This window comes from Saimiri boliviensis, chromosome 10 (genome assembly GCF_048565385.1).
Source record: "Saimiri boliviensis isolate mSaiBol1 chromosome 10, mSaiBol1.pri, whole genome shotgun sequence".
Taxonomy (NCBI): domain Eukaryota; kingdom Metazoa; phylum Chordata; class Mammalia; order Primates; family Cebidae; genus Saimiri; species Saimiri boliviensis.
In genome coordinates, this window is record NC_133458.1 from 66,777,434 (window position 1) to 66,790,683 (window position 13,250).

The 13,250-nt window shown below is 39.2% G+C and overlaps 1 protein-coding gene and 1 long non-coding RNA gene across 4 annotated transcripts in view; one reads left to right on the forward strand and one right to left on the reverse strand.

Annotated features, from left to right (window-relative positions):
- Positions 1–13,250, forward strand: part of CDK14 (cyclin dependent kinase 14) — a 689,971-nt gene that overhangs the window by 89,145 nt on the left and 587,576 nt on the right. For both annotated transcript variants that reach the window (XM_074379395.1, XM_074379396.1), the window contains exon 3: positions 1–159. The gene's annotated coding sequence lies outside the window, so the exon portion shown is untranslated. The remainder of the gene's footprint in view (positions 160–13,250) is intronic.
- The window catches only part of LOC141580084 (uncharacterized), a 27,990-nt gene continuing 14,895 nt past the window's right edge, over positions 156–13,250 (reverse strand). Inside the window, exons 2-3 of one of the 2 annotated variants that reach the window (XR_012512097.1) lie at positions 6,246–6,587; positions 156–5,568 (exon numbers count right to left, since the gene is read on the reverse strand). This is a non-coding gene — a long non-coding RNA (uncharacterized LOC141580084). Of the gene's footprint in view, positions 6,588–13,250 lie in introns of both variants that reach the window. The other variant, XR_012512096.1, reaches the window with a different exon arrangement.

Genomic DNA, 13,250 nt, shown 5'->3' on the forward strand with positions numbered 1-13,250 from the left:
AAAATTATTAAAATTGGAGACATTGTTTAATCTTCTTGTGCCATGAGACTCCATATCAGTCTGTCTACAAAGTCCACTGGGAAGCTGAGGATCACTTGAGCCCACGAGTTTGAGGTGGTGGTGAGCCCCAAAGGGCCACTGCACTCCAGCCTGGGTGAGGTAAGACCCTGACTCAAAAAATAAAAAGACAACTTTTAGTCATATTTCCAGACTTCAATTAAAATGCTACACGGGGAATGCAGAATGACTTCTGCATTCAGGTAGCTTGCCCTTTACCTGATTCCAACCCAGCAAACAATGGAAGGAATAGAAAAGACGTCAAGAATGCAAAGGAGTGGTCGTGACTATCCACTACCACCCCAGTTCCCTATGTAGTGAAATTCGGTGGAACTTCCTAACTACAGTGAAACAACGCTAGGTCAGAAGAGCCCAAAATGTGGGTTCATTGCCTTTGGTGTGCATTATAACTTGTTAGAAAATGCCTGCTTCTCCGCAGTTACTTAATTCTATGTTCTTAGTTTTGGGGTCTACAGAGGAATTTGCCATAAAGGTAATAACACTTAAGCTTCCAGACTCCTCACTTCCCCAGGCCTCTGTGAGTGGTGGGAGTTGCTTGGAGGTATAAAGTATTCCAGGTGAGGAGGGGAAGCCAGCACGCAATTAGAAAATAGAATTGCATAGGCATCTCTGTTAGATTTCCTCGAGTCCTCAGAAGGGACTTACTGATTTCTTTTATCATTCTAAATTAATAATCAGTTTCATGCCTAATTTATATGTGTGATTTTAAAAATTTATTTATTTATTTGTTTATTTCGAAGTGGCTCATAACTGCATATGCACCAGGCCCCACACCTGAGGTCGACCTCCCCTTATTATCCTAGCTGGATTGCGAAGGAATAGAATTTGTTGGAAAGAGGTTTGGGGGCTAGCAGCCTATGCTGCATATTCTGTTTGCTCCTCCAAGCCTAATCTCCACCCTTCTCTCCCCTGGTCTGTAGTCCAGGTGGCTACTCTCTGTAGATGCTTCCCTGGCTCCATTGCCATCGGGTCCCCCAGTGGGATCATGTGTAGGGAATGAGAAGACTGGAGGAGAGTGCTGATTTCTTTGACAATGGGTTGGCAGCAGGGCAGGCTTCATGAGTGTACAACGTACGGAGTCAATAGGACCCCATTCTTAAGGGCCCTACATTTGGTTTAATGCTTTTCTGTCACTGTCTTAAAATTCTTTTTTTTTTTTTTTTGAGACGGAGTTTCGCTCTTGTTACCCAGGCTGGAGTGCAATGGCGCAATCTCGGCTCACCGCAACCTCCGCCTCCTGGGCTCAGGCAATTCTGCCTCAGCCTCCCGAGTAGCTGGGATTACAGGCACGTGCCACCATGCCCAGCTAATTTTTGTATTTTTAGTAGAGACGGGGTTTCACATGTTGACCAGGATGGTCTCGATCTCTCGACCTCATGATCCACCCTCCTTGGCCTCCCAAAGTGCTGGGATTACAGGCTTGAGCCACCGCGCCCGGCAAAATTCTTAATTTTATCTTGTTTTATAAATTTCAACTCTTATTTTAGATTTGGGGGTACAGAGACAAGTTCATTATAAGGGTATATTGCATATGATGCTGAGGTATGTAATTTTATCTTTGTGTGTTTTATAAGTGAAGTCAAAGGGAACGTGGAACATATATGTGAGCAGAGGGGTTACATGAAATATATGTGTCTGCCATTTCCAGTTGCTCCATTTGAATATAGTATTTCCATTGTCCCCATGATCATAGCATTCCTATGTACCTGTGCACTACACACAGGAATTCAGGGAGACCCAAAGCAAGTATAAGGTACAACTGATAAAGCCCCGAGATGTCATGCTTTTTATTTCAACGACAACTGGCTTCAAATTCAGAAAAAGACAATGCAATTTGAGAAACACGTACAAAACAATCAAGGAGCCTTATGATATCCTTTCTCATGTTACTTCTCTGTTACTTCCTAACCACGTACCCTAAAAATGATGTCATAGAAGGAAAGGGGAAGATAGGGCGAGCCATAGTTCCTTTTCCTTTCAGTCCTTCCTTATTCATCAGTAAGCTAAAATAGAATGTTGGCATAATGTATAAGAAAGTGAAATGAAACAGTCCAGTTAGTTTGGTGCGCTATATCCACTGTTCCAGTAGGAACAAAATATGTATATACATACAAACTGAAATATAAGTATATAATTTTCATGATTCTGTATGAGAGTTAAATGCCCTTATAATGGCGTTTACAACTGGCATTGCACAAGAGAAATGGTAAGATTCATGCTAATAATTTAAAATTACAATGTTTTCTTTTTTGTCTTATATTTTTTCACTAGCAGTTTTAATGTTTTCTTTATTTAAAATAGTGTTAGAAATTTTAGAAACATGACAATTCGAGGAAAGAGAAAGAGACTGCAGAAGGAAAGCAAAAACTTTATACTTTAGTACCTTTACCACACTTTTTTCTTCCCTTTGTCAACTTGCACTGGGCTGCTCAAATTACGTAGTGGGCTTCAGTCAATAGTGACTGTTTTCTTCCACCAAAGTCCACAATTCCTGATGGGTGGCCCTGTCTTGCAGCTATAGGTCTCCCTGGGTTCCAGGGGTTGCCCCCTTTTCCTTTGTTCTTCAAGCCTACTCCTGGGAGCACTCCCTACTGTGCGACCCTGGGGGTAGTTGGGACATGGGGGGCATCACTGGAGAAGGGAAGTAGATTTCACCTTCCCTTGTGACTTTTCTTTAACCTGTCCACATCTTTGTAAGTCATTCTTTCATTAGTCTCTCTTTCACACTCCTGCGTTTGTTTGTATATATTTTATTACAGTACATTTCAAACATAGAGAATAGTGTAACAGACGTCCACATACCCACTGTCTAGTTTCGGCAATAATTCTTTCACCCCTTTGCAGTGTGCCATTAGTTTCCTGCTGGGATCTTGGCTGATAGAAGGCCTTCTTATGCATTTTGACTATTTATCATACCTGCCTCCTCAACAGGGAGCAGCAACTTGGCAGCTTGTTTCTAAGAAGAAATTAATGAATATTGACCCACAGATTAAAATGGTGGAAGTAGCCTTAAACATATTCCCTGCATGTTCAGTGAAGCTTGGTTCCCTGACTACCTCCTAGGCATCCAAGCTCATCCCAAACTATGCTTTGTTTTGTATGCAAAGCTACAAAAAGCGGGGATGCTTAGTACCCTCTAAAATAAGTGAATCACATTAATCAACAGCATTTGTTGCCACCAATTGATAAATGCTTTATCTTTTCACTTGTAAGAGAAAAGGAAACATGTAGGAAGAATTATTTTCTTTGTGAGGAGGTCCTCTTTGTGAGACAATTGACTACAGGGTCATAGATCAGCAACATATTTGTCTTCCACAATTTCATGATAATTTTGTCATTAACAAGATTTGCTAGGAAAGCAGAAAGGTTATACCCTACAAGGATAGATTCACTTTGAGTATGAGACCCTCATCACTTGTCTCATCAAAAATAACAGTCATTTCGGGTTTAGCCTTTTTACTGGTAGACACAATAGAAGTAATATGTTATTCTATAAATAGGCATTTGCAATTAGTCTCTTTTTCATGATATTCCATCAAGGATACCATAGAATTGTGCAAATAAATAGGAAAATAGAGAAGGAAGGGGTGGGGGAAATAACTAATATTTTATTTATTCATTCATTTATTTAAAGACAGAGTCTTGCTCTGTCGCCCAGGCTGGAGTACAGTGTCATGATCTTGGCTCACTGCAACCTCCACCTCCTGGATTCAAGCAATTCTCCAGCCTCAGCCTCCTGAGTAGCTGGGATTGCAATTCTTCTTCAGGTACACGTGCCACCACACCCAGCTAATTTTTTTTTTTTATTTTTTTTTTTATTTTTAGTAGAGACAGGGTTTCATCATTCTGGCCAGGCTGATCTAAAACTCCTGACTTTGTGATCCATTCGCCTTGGCCTCCCAAAGTGCTGGGATTACAGGCGTGAGCCACCGTGCCCAGCCAGAACTAACATTTATTGAATGCTTTCTTTGTGTTATAAGTACTCCTCATATTTACTGTCAATTTAATCCTCACAGTAATCCTAGGAGGAAGGTGAAGCTCAAGGAAGTTAAATTGCTCTAAAGTCTATAGCTACATGATAATTACAATAGCTACTATTAATGTTTTGCAAAGCTTGACCCTATGCAAAGCACTTTAGGTCCATTAGGAAATTTCACCCTCTGTGGCAAATCACGTTATGTCCATAATACAGATGAGGTGAGTGAAGCATCTTGTCCAAGGGCACTTAGATATTAACTGGCAGTGTCAGAATTCTGAGTCAATTCTGTCTGGCTCTTATCCTTGCTATTCTCACTCCCCTCTGCTGGTTCCCAAGGGAGATGGATACAATTTCTGTTACAATTTATTTTTCCATCTTGAACTTCTCTTCCCTTTTAGGAAGGTCCATTCAATCATTCTGATCTTTCTTTGTGGTAAAGGACACAAAAGCAAATGTGAGAAGACAGCTCCTTTGTCATCATATTGCATTACACAGTCAATCTCAACAGTGGGCCTGTTCTTTCTTTGTTTTCTTGTCTAATATATAATTTTCTCTTTTCGTTGTCTCCAGACATTTTCACACATGCAGTCCTAAAATATCTTAAAAAGTAATATACTTTTCAATATATTTTAAAATTGGTGCATAACATTTTTATCATAAAGAGTTGTATATACATACATACATATATATATATATATATATAATGACATTTTAAAATAAATGGTCACATTATTAGTTGATATCTACACAGTGAGATCTAAATAGTATAGCAATTTGGTGCCTTATCCTACTACCTAATTTACTGTTTATTGTATATATTTATGGTATATAGCATGATTTTGGACATACATATATCCAGTGAAATGATTACTACAGTCAAACAAAATAGTATATCTATCACCTTCCATAGTTACCTTTTATGTGTATGTGTTTTTGTTTGTGTGTGTTGTGTGTGTGTGGTAAGAGCACCTAAAATCTACTCTTAACAATTTCTCAATGTGTAACATTAAGGAGAGCCCTCAGGCTGTCCATTATAGACTTTTAAAATTTACATTATAAAGTTCTTCTTTACCTATAGAAGAACTTTTGTTTTGTTTATTTACTCCTTGAAATTATATTTCCATTCCTCTTCCTACTATTTTTCTACTTTAAAAAATTACATAAGTACATACTTCTCTGCAACAAAAATATGTAAAAAATGGAAATAATTTTAAATTTTCTGTGACCATTCAACTCTGTTAGAAAATTCTACACAATTTGGCCAGGTGCACTGGCTCATGCCCATAATCCCAGCACTTTGGGAGGCTGAGGCAGGAAGAGACCATCTTGGCCAACATGGTGAAACCCTATCTCTACTGAAAATAGAAAAATTAGCTGGGCATGGTGGCGCATACCTGTAATCCCAGCTGCTCCAGACGCTGAGGCAGGAGAAGCATTTTAACCCAGGAGGCAGAGGTTGCAGTGAGCCAAGATCCTGCTACTACACTCCTGCTTGGCAACAGAGATTCTATCTTAAAAAAAAAAAAAAAATCGACTCAATTTCTTAAAACAACAAAATATATTATAAATACTGATAGGTAATTACTAAATATAAAAAATTGCATTGGAATTGCAGTTCTTACTGAGATGGGTAGTATTTTTTTCGCCCATATCCATGGTAAATATAACAGGAATAGCTATGTCATATCAGTGCTGATTTGATTGCTATAGGTGCTGAGAAACTTTCCAGCTAAATAAGTGGGAATGAGAGTTTTGTTATGGCAATTGGGCTCAATTCTTTGAATTCTTCTTCAGTTACATACCAAAAAAATTGCATGGTAACCTATCATCAAGATGTTTTTTAGTGATCTCTCCTCTGAGGACTTGATTAGATGTCTTTCACTTTGGTGAAAAGCAGAGAATTGGAATCTATCTATCTTGCAAAAGGATTAATTATCCCCTTTTTGCAATCATTTTCTCCCCTTTCTTGAGTGTTCTAGAGGTTTGTGTACCCAAGGCAATGCATTTGTAGGCTTGGGATAGGTGTGAGGTATGCCTTTCTATATTATCAAGTGATAACAACAAGATGATTGTGCAAGGAAGACAGGAAAGAATAGCCCAATGACTTGACCACAGGACAAGCTTATCAGAAAACCTATTCCTTTGAAACTATCCATGCGCACTTACCCCTTAGGAAGACTCCACATACCTTCCCTCCTTTGCTTGAAGACTGCTGATCTGTAGCATTTGTTTTTCCAAGCCTTCACTCATTTGGTGCTTTAGCACCTTGGCCTGTGGATACATGTTGAGGCCAATCTCATATATTGTCCTGTGGGATGGCTTTTTTTCTCCTTCATCTTTAGCACATATTTTCTTAAACTTTAAACTCTTTCAAAAGCTTCTTTAGTTAACCTTGTGTGGTGATGTGTGCCTGTAGTAGTCCCAGCTACTATGGAAGCTGAGGCAGGAATAATCACTGGAGCCCAGGAGGTTGAGGCTGCAGTGAGCCGTGATCATGCACTCCAGTCGGGGTAACAGAGTGAGACCCTGTCTGAAGAAATCAAGTAAAAGAAAATAATATAACATAACATAACATAAGAAATAAAGCTTCTTTAGGGCACTGTAAATAAGACAGCAACATTTGTGCACAGATATTTTATAATCCTGGCCAATTCAATTTTTAAAAAGAAAGAAAAAGGGAAAGAAATAAGGAGAGAGGGCCGGGCGCGGTGGCTCAAGCCTGTAATCCCAGCACTTTGGGAGGCCGAGGCGGGTGGATCACGAGGTCGAGAGATCGAGACCATCCTGGTCAACAAGGTGAAACCCCGTCTCTACTAAAAATACAAAAAGTTACCTGGGCATGGTGGTGCGTGCCTGTAATCCCAGCTACTTAGGAGGCTGAGGCAGGAGAATTGCCTGAGCCCAGGAGGCGGAGGTTGCGGTGAGCCGAGATTGCGCCATTGCACTCCAGCCTGGGTAACAAGAGCGAAACTCCGTCTCAAAAAAAAAAAAAAAAAAAAGAAAAGAAAGAAGGAGAGAAAGGAAGAAGAAGAAGAAAGGAAAAGAAAGAAAAACCACAAGGAGGAAAGGAAGATCACAAATATTCCTGAAGATAGAGAGATTTTAAATGACAAAAGGCTGATTCTGATTGGAGGGGCTGTACACGGTATACCAGGCACATGGGAATTCAGGTCTCTCTTTCCACATGTACACAGACATTGACTGGCTACCTCTGTTCAGCATATGTCCCTTGCTTCCCTCAGCAAGAGTACCCCCAACTCATTCCCAATTATCTGGCTTTTGTGATTGAGCCCATGTCAACTCTGCGAACAAAGCCTGATTGCTGACCTAGGCCATTCAGTATATCCCATACTCCTGGCTATAGGAACTGATTGGTTCAATTAAGCAAATAATCCAGGCCAAGAGATTATGCTCATGCTTCTATGGAGAAAGCAAGCATACAAACATTAAATATATCTGCTATTGGTAGAGATGCTTTCTTTGCTGCTGAACATGAGTGGGGAAATGTCGCACCAGGACCTCTGATAGCTATCTTGCAACCATAAAGGCATAAGTGCCTTTAAAAACTTTTTTTGTTTTAAATTTTTGTGGATACATAGTAGCTGTATATATTTATAGAGTACTTGAGATGTTTTGATACAGGCATGCAATGTGAAACAAGCATGTCATGGAGAATGGAGTATGCAGCCCCTCAAGCATTTATCCTTTTAGTTACAAATATTCCAATTACATTATTTAAGTGATCCAATGCTATTGGTTTTTATTACAATTTTTTTTTTCCATCTTGAGTTTCTCAGAGTTCTTGGCAGGACCAAGAAAGAGAAAGGAACTGCATTCCAGTAGTGGTCATTTGACTAAATCAAACTCTATCTGATCCAGATAAGTCCCCAAATATTCTGTTATGTGAACGAATGAAATTTCCTTATTGTTTTTCAGTTTTAATGGGATTTCATTGACTTGCAGAAACAATGATAAATTACGTAAAAAGTGATAATATAGTCATTCATTGTAATCACAATATTTCCAATGTCTCTGCATTTATTTTTTATTCTTTTTTTTTCTACACATAATGGTACTCACAGGCACATGCTTCGAAGAAAGAATACCATTGCTTAAAAACAAAAAAAAGCCAATGGCCGGGCGCAGAGGTACATGCCTATAATCCCAGCACTTTGGGAGGCCGCAGCAGGTGGATCACCTGAGGTCAGGAGTTCGAGACCAGGCTGGTCAACATGGCGAAACCCCATCTCTACTAAAAATACAAAAAATTAGCAGGGCATGGTGGCACGTGCCTGCAATCCCAGCTACTGGGGGGCTGAGGCGAGGATCGCTTGAACCTGGGAGGTGAAGGTTGTAGTGAGCTGAGATCGTGCCACTGTACTCCAGCCTGGGCAACAGAGTGAGACTCCATCTCAAAAAACAAACAAAACCAAAAAATGAAAAGCCACAGACCTAAAAACAAAAGAAAAGGCACAGACCTAAATCTTGATTCATGTCAGGAAAGATATTGGTGTTTATGGGGGTCAATATATAGCACCCCCTCTCTTCTCTACCTTTAAAGCCACTGAGATCTAGATCAAGATGTAAATGTTCTTCTGATGGAGCTGCTGCAGTCATGGTAGGCTTCCTAATACTTCAGACCTAACTGGACTTTCTCACCCAACTATAGGCAGCACCGGCCTGTTCTTGGGAAACTAATGATAAGGGTACATAAACAAATGAAGACTCCACAGACAGGCTGACTTTTAAAAGATGAGAGAAAGGAGGGGCATGGCTACAGTACCAGAGCCTTATCTCAGCCAGTATGTCAATCCTCTTATCCACAATGAGATAAGGATAGGCAGGGTCTGAGAGTCAAGAAAGCAAATGTACAAAAATATGTAATGAGAATTGTGAGAAATATTAGAAAGGAAACAAAAAATGCTTTGTGAGAAAATAACTGGGTAGGGTTGCTTTAAAAGGGGTAATCCCACAAGGAATCTATGAGAGGACGCTTAAACTGAAAACTGAAGGATGAAAAGGAAACTCTCATTCAAATGGGGGAGGAGATTAGAGACAGGAGAGCATTCCACCTTGAAAGATCCGGCAAATACGAAGTTTCCAGGGTGGGGATGAGTATGGGTTGGAGGTGCACAAGGTGAAGCCTTTAGGCAAGGCTGAACCATGCCTTAAGTGGGGATCAGGTGTTTGGATTTTGTTCCAAGTACAATGGGGAGTTGTTGAACCATCAAACAGGAGAGTGACATGAACTGATTTATGGTTTTAAAAGATCCCTTTGGCTGTTCTGAAAATGAGCTGGGCAGATTTCAGAGCAGAGACAGGGAGATCAGTTGGGAGAATATTGTAGTAGTCCAGATAAGAGATAATGGTCTAGAGTAGTGGCAGTGGGCATCCGCAGAATGTAATGGGTTTGAGACATATTTTGGAGCTAGGCCAAACACAGTTTGCTGATGGATTAAATGCAGTTGACTAAGGGACATCTAGATTTTTTGCCTGGAGCAAAAACACACATTATTTCCTCTCTCCCTTCCTTTCTTCCTTTCTTCTTTCTGTTAAATAAAATGTATAGGAGGCCACTGGTTTGAACTAAACTACATTAAGCCCAACAGACCAAACAAAACAGAGTTACTAATGCTGAAGTTCCAAGCCACCAAGCTTAAATTAAGCTGTTTATCTAAACTTCAGAGAAATCAGGGGAAACAGAGATAATAGCCAAATCCCCAAACAAGCTAGTTTTAGCCAGCATGATAAATAAGTCACTTCTGCTTTAACCTTTACAAAGAAGTAACTTTGAAATGACCAATGCACGTTTTGTTCTCAGTTTCTGTTTCTCCAGCCTATATAGTCAATCTCTTCCCCTCAGCTCCTCAGAATACTAATTCTATTTTGTAGGGATTGCCTGGTTCTAGAATCACAAATAAAAGCTAATTAGTTCTTTAAACTAAACTTGTTATTTTGTCTTTGACCCTTCCTTCTATCCTCTTTTTCTTCCTCTTTTCTTTTTGTTTGCCTTATTCTTATTCTTTTCTCTTTTTTTTTGTATGAGAAGAGCACATCAGTATTTCATGTATAGACATGTTAAGTTTGAGACATATGGTTGAAATTCAATTATAAGGATATGAGATTTTGGAGTTTAAAGGAGATATATAGTTTGGAGATATATATTTGGCAATTATTGGTAATTAGATAGCATTTAAATCCACAGGAATAATTGAGAGCATCTAGGGAGAGGCTAAATGAGAAGAGGTGCAAGGAATCAGAAGGTCCCCAACATTGAGAAGTCTAATAGAAGCAAAGGAGCTAGAAAGGATATTGAAAATGCATAGCCAGTTGGGTAGGTAGAAAACCAGAATATAGCCTCATGGAAGTCAAGAGAAGAGTACTTAAAGGAGGGGGTGGCCAATTGTATCACATGCACAATAAGAACACTGTAACATGGAGACAGAAAGGTCTCTTGCATGGAAGTCTTAGGTTGCCTTTAATAAGAGCAATTTCAGTAGGGGAAAGAAAGATAATCATAAAGAGTTGAAAAATGAATGGGATGGGGAAAGGTCAGTCTCATCAACAAATAATTTTAGGACATTTGAATATCTATTGCAAAAGAATAAAATTGGACCCTTATTCCACACCATATGCAAAAATCAACTCAACATGGATTGAAGATTAAACATAAGAGCTGAAAATACAGAGCTATTAGAAGAAAACAAAGAGAGTTAGCTCTGTGACACTGGTTTGGACAATTACTTTTTGGATATGACCCCCAAAGTACAAGCAACAAAAGTGAAAGCACACAAATGGGATTATATAAAACTCAAAAGCTTCTGCATAGCAAAGACGAGAATCAACAGCATGAAAAGACAACCCTATGGAATGGGAGAAAATATTTTCAAACCATTTATCAGCGAAGGAGTTAATATCCAAAATATATAAGGAACTCAAAAACTTAATAGGAAGAAAACAAATAACTCAATTTAAAAAATGGGCAAAGGACCTGAATAGACATTTCTCAAAAGACAACATACAAATGATCAACAGGTATATGGGAAAAAAAATGCTCAACATCACTAATCATTAAAGAAATGCAAATGAAAACCACAATAACATATGACCTCACAACTATTAGAATAGCTATTATAAAAATGACAAAAGATAACAAGTGTTGGTGAGGATGTGGAGGAAAGGGAACCCTAGCACACTGTTTGTAGGAATGTAGATTGGCACAACCATTATAGAAAACAGTATGGAGGTTCCTCAAAAATTAAAAATAAAACTGCCATATGACCCAGCAGTTTCACTACGGGTACTTATCCAAAGGAAATGAAATCAGTATGTAAAAGAGACAGCTGCACTTCCATGTTTACTGCAGCACTATTCACTATAGCCAAGATATGGAATCAAACTGTGTTCATCAATGAATGAATGAATGGATGGATAAAATACATGTGGTATATGTACACAATGAAAAACTATTCAGCCTTAATAAAGAAGGAAATCCTGTCATTTGCAACAACATGGATGAACCTGGAGAACATCCTGTTAAGTACAATAAGGCAGGCACAGAAAGAAATGCCGTATGACCTCACTCATGTATAGAATCTAAAAATTTGAACTCATGGAAGCAGAGAATACAATGGTGGTTACTAAGGGTTGGGGAGGTGTTGATCAAAGGACAGAAAAGTTGTGTTAGATAAGAGGAATAAGTTAAAGAGATCTATTGTATAGTATGGTGACTACAGTTAATAACAATGTATTGCATTCTCGAACATTGCTAAGAGTAGATTTTAAGTTCTCTCACCACAGAAAAAGTGAGATAATGCATATGTTAATTTAGTTTATTTAGCCATTCCACAATATATACATATTTCAAAGCATCATGTTATACACTAAAATTTTTTTAAAATAATTAAAGCACCCAAAAAGCCTATAAAATAAAAATAAATGATAATTTAAATGAAGAAAAAGAATGAATGGGAGGTAAAGAAATGGAATCAGAGCCCTAGAAAACTCTTGTTGAAAGATTTTGCTGTGTACAGGGAGTAGAAAAGCTATAAATGGAAGGGGCCAAAGGAGGTGTTTGCGTGTTTCTTTGTTTTTTGTTTAAAGATGGGAGATTCTATGGCTGTCTGTTTGCTGGAGGAACTGATCTAGTAAGGTAGGATGTAGTGACATGCAGGAGAGAAAAGGGTAAAGCAAAGCAGTGAGGTCTTTGAGAGGAAGGGAGGAGACAATCCAAAGCACAAAGGTAGAGACTGAAAATTGAGAGCGAAGGCATGTCCTTCGCTTAACTGGAGAGAAAAAGAAGGTAGAAGCAGATACAAGGCTGGGCATGGTGGCTCATGCCTCTAATCCCAGCACTTTGGGAGGGCGAGGCAGGAGGATAATTTGAGCCTAGAAGTTTGAGACCAGCCTGGACAGCATTAGCAAGACCCCTATCTCTACAAAAAAATTAAAATTAGCCAGGCATAGCTGAGTAGTTGCGACTATGGGCGTGTGCCACCTGTGTACCACCTGGTCTACAGGTGGCACATGCTTGTAGTCCCAGCTATTCAAGAGACTGAGGCAGGAGGATCACTTGAGCCCAGGGGTTTGAGACTGCAGTGAGCCATGATTGCATCACTGCATTCCAGTCTGGGTCACAAAGCAAGCCTCTGTCTCAATAAAATAAAAAGAAGTCCAGGCACGATGGCTCATTCCTGTAATCCCAGCACTTTGGGAGGCCAAGGTGAGTTCACTTGAGGTCAGGAGTTTGAGACCATCCTGGCCAACATGGTGAAACCCGAACTCTACTAAAATACAAAAATTAGCCCGGCATGGTGGCATGCACCTGTAATCCCAGCTACTCAGGAGGCCAAGGCAAGAGAACTATTAAAACCTGGGAGGCAGAGGTTGCAGTAAGCCAAGATCATGCTACTGCACTCCAACCTGGGAGACAGAGCAAGACTCCATCTCCAAAAAATGAATAAAATAAAATAAAATGAAACAGATATGAGCAGGCAAAGAAGATTAATGAGGTTCTATCTGATTTTGTATTTTCTTATTGCTATTGAAGGCCTCGGATAGAGTAATATAGCTATATCACCCTCAATAATTCCAGTGTCTTATAATTATATTTTAAATGCTGCTATGTGTAAATAAAAATATGACTTAACGGGTAACATGAGACTTTCCATAGATATAAATTTACAACAAATAA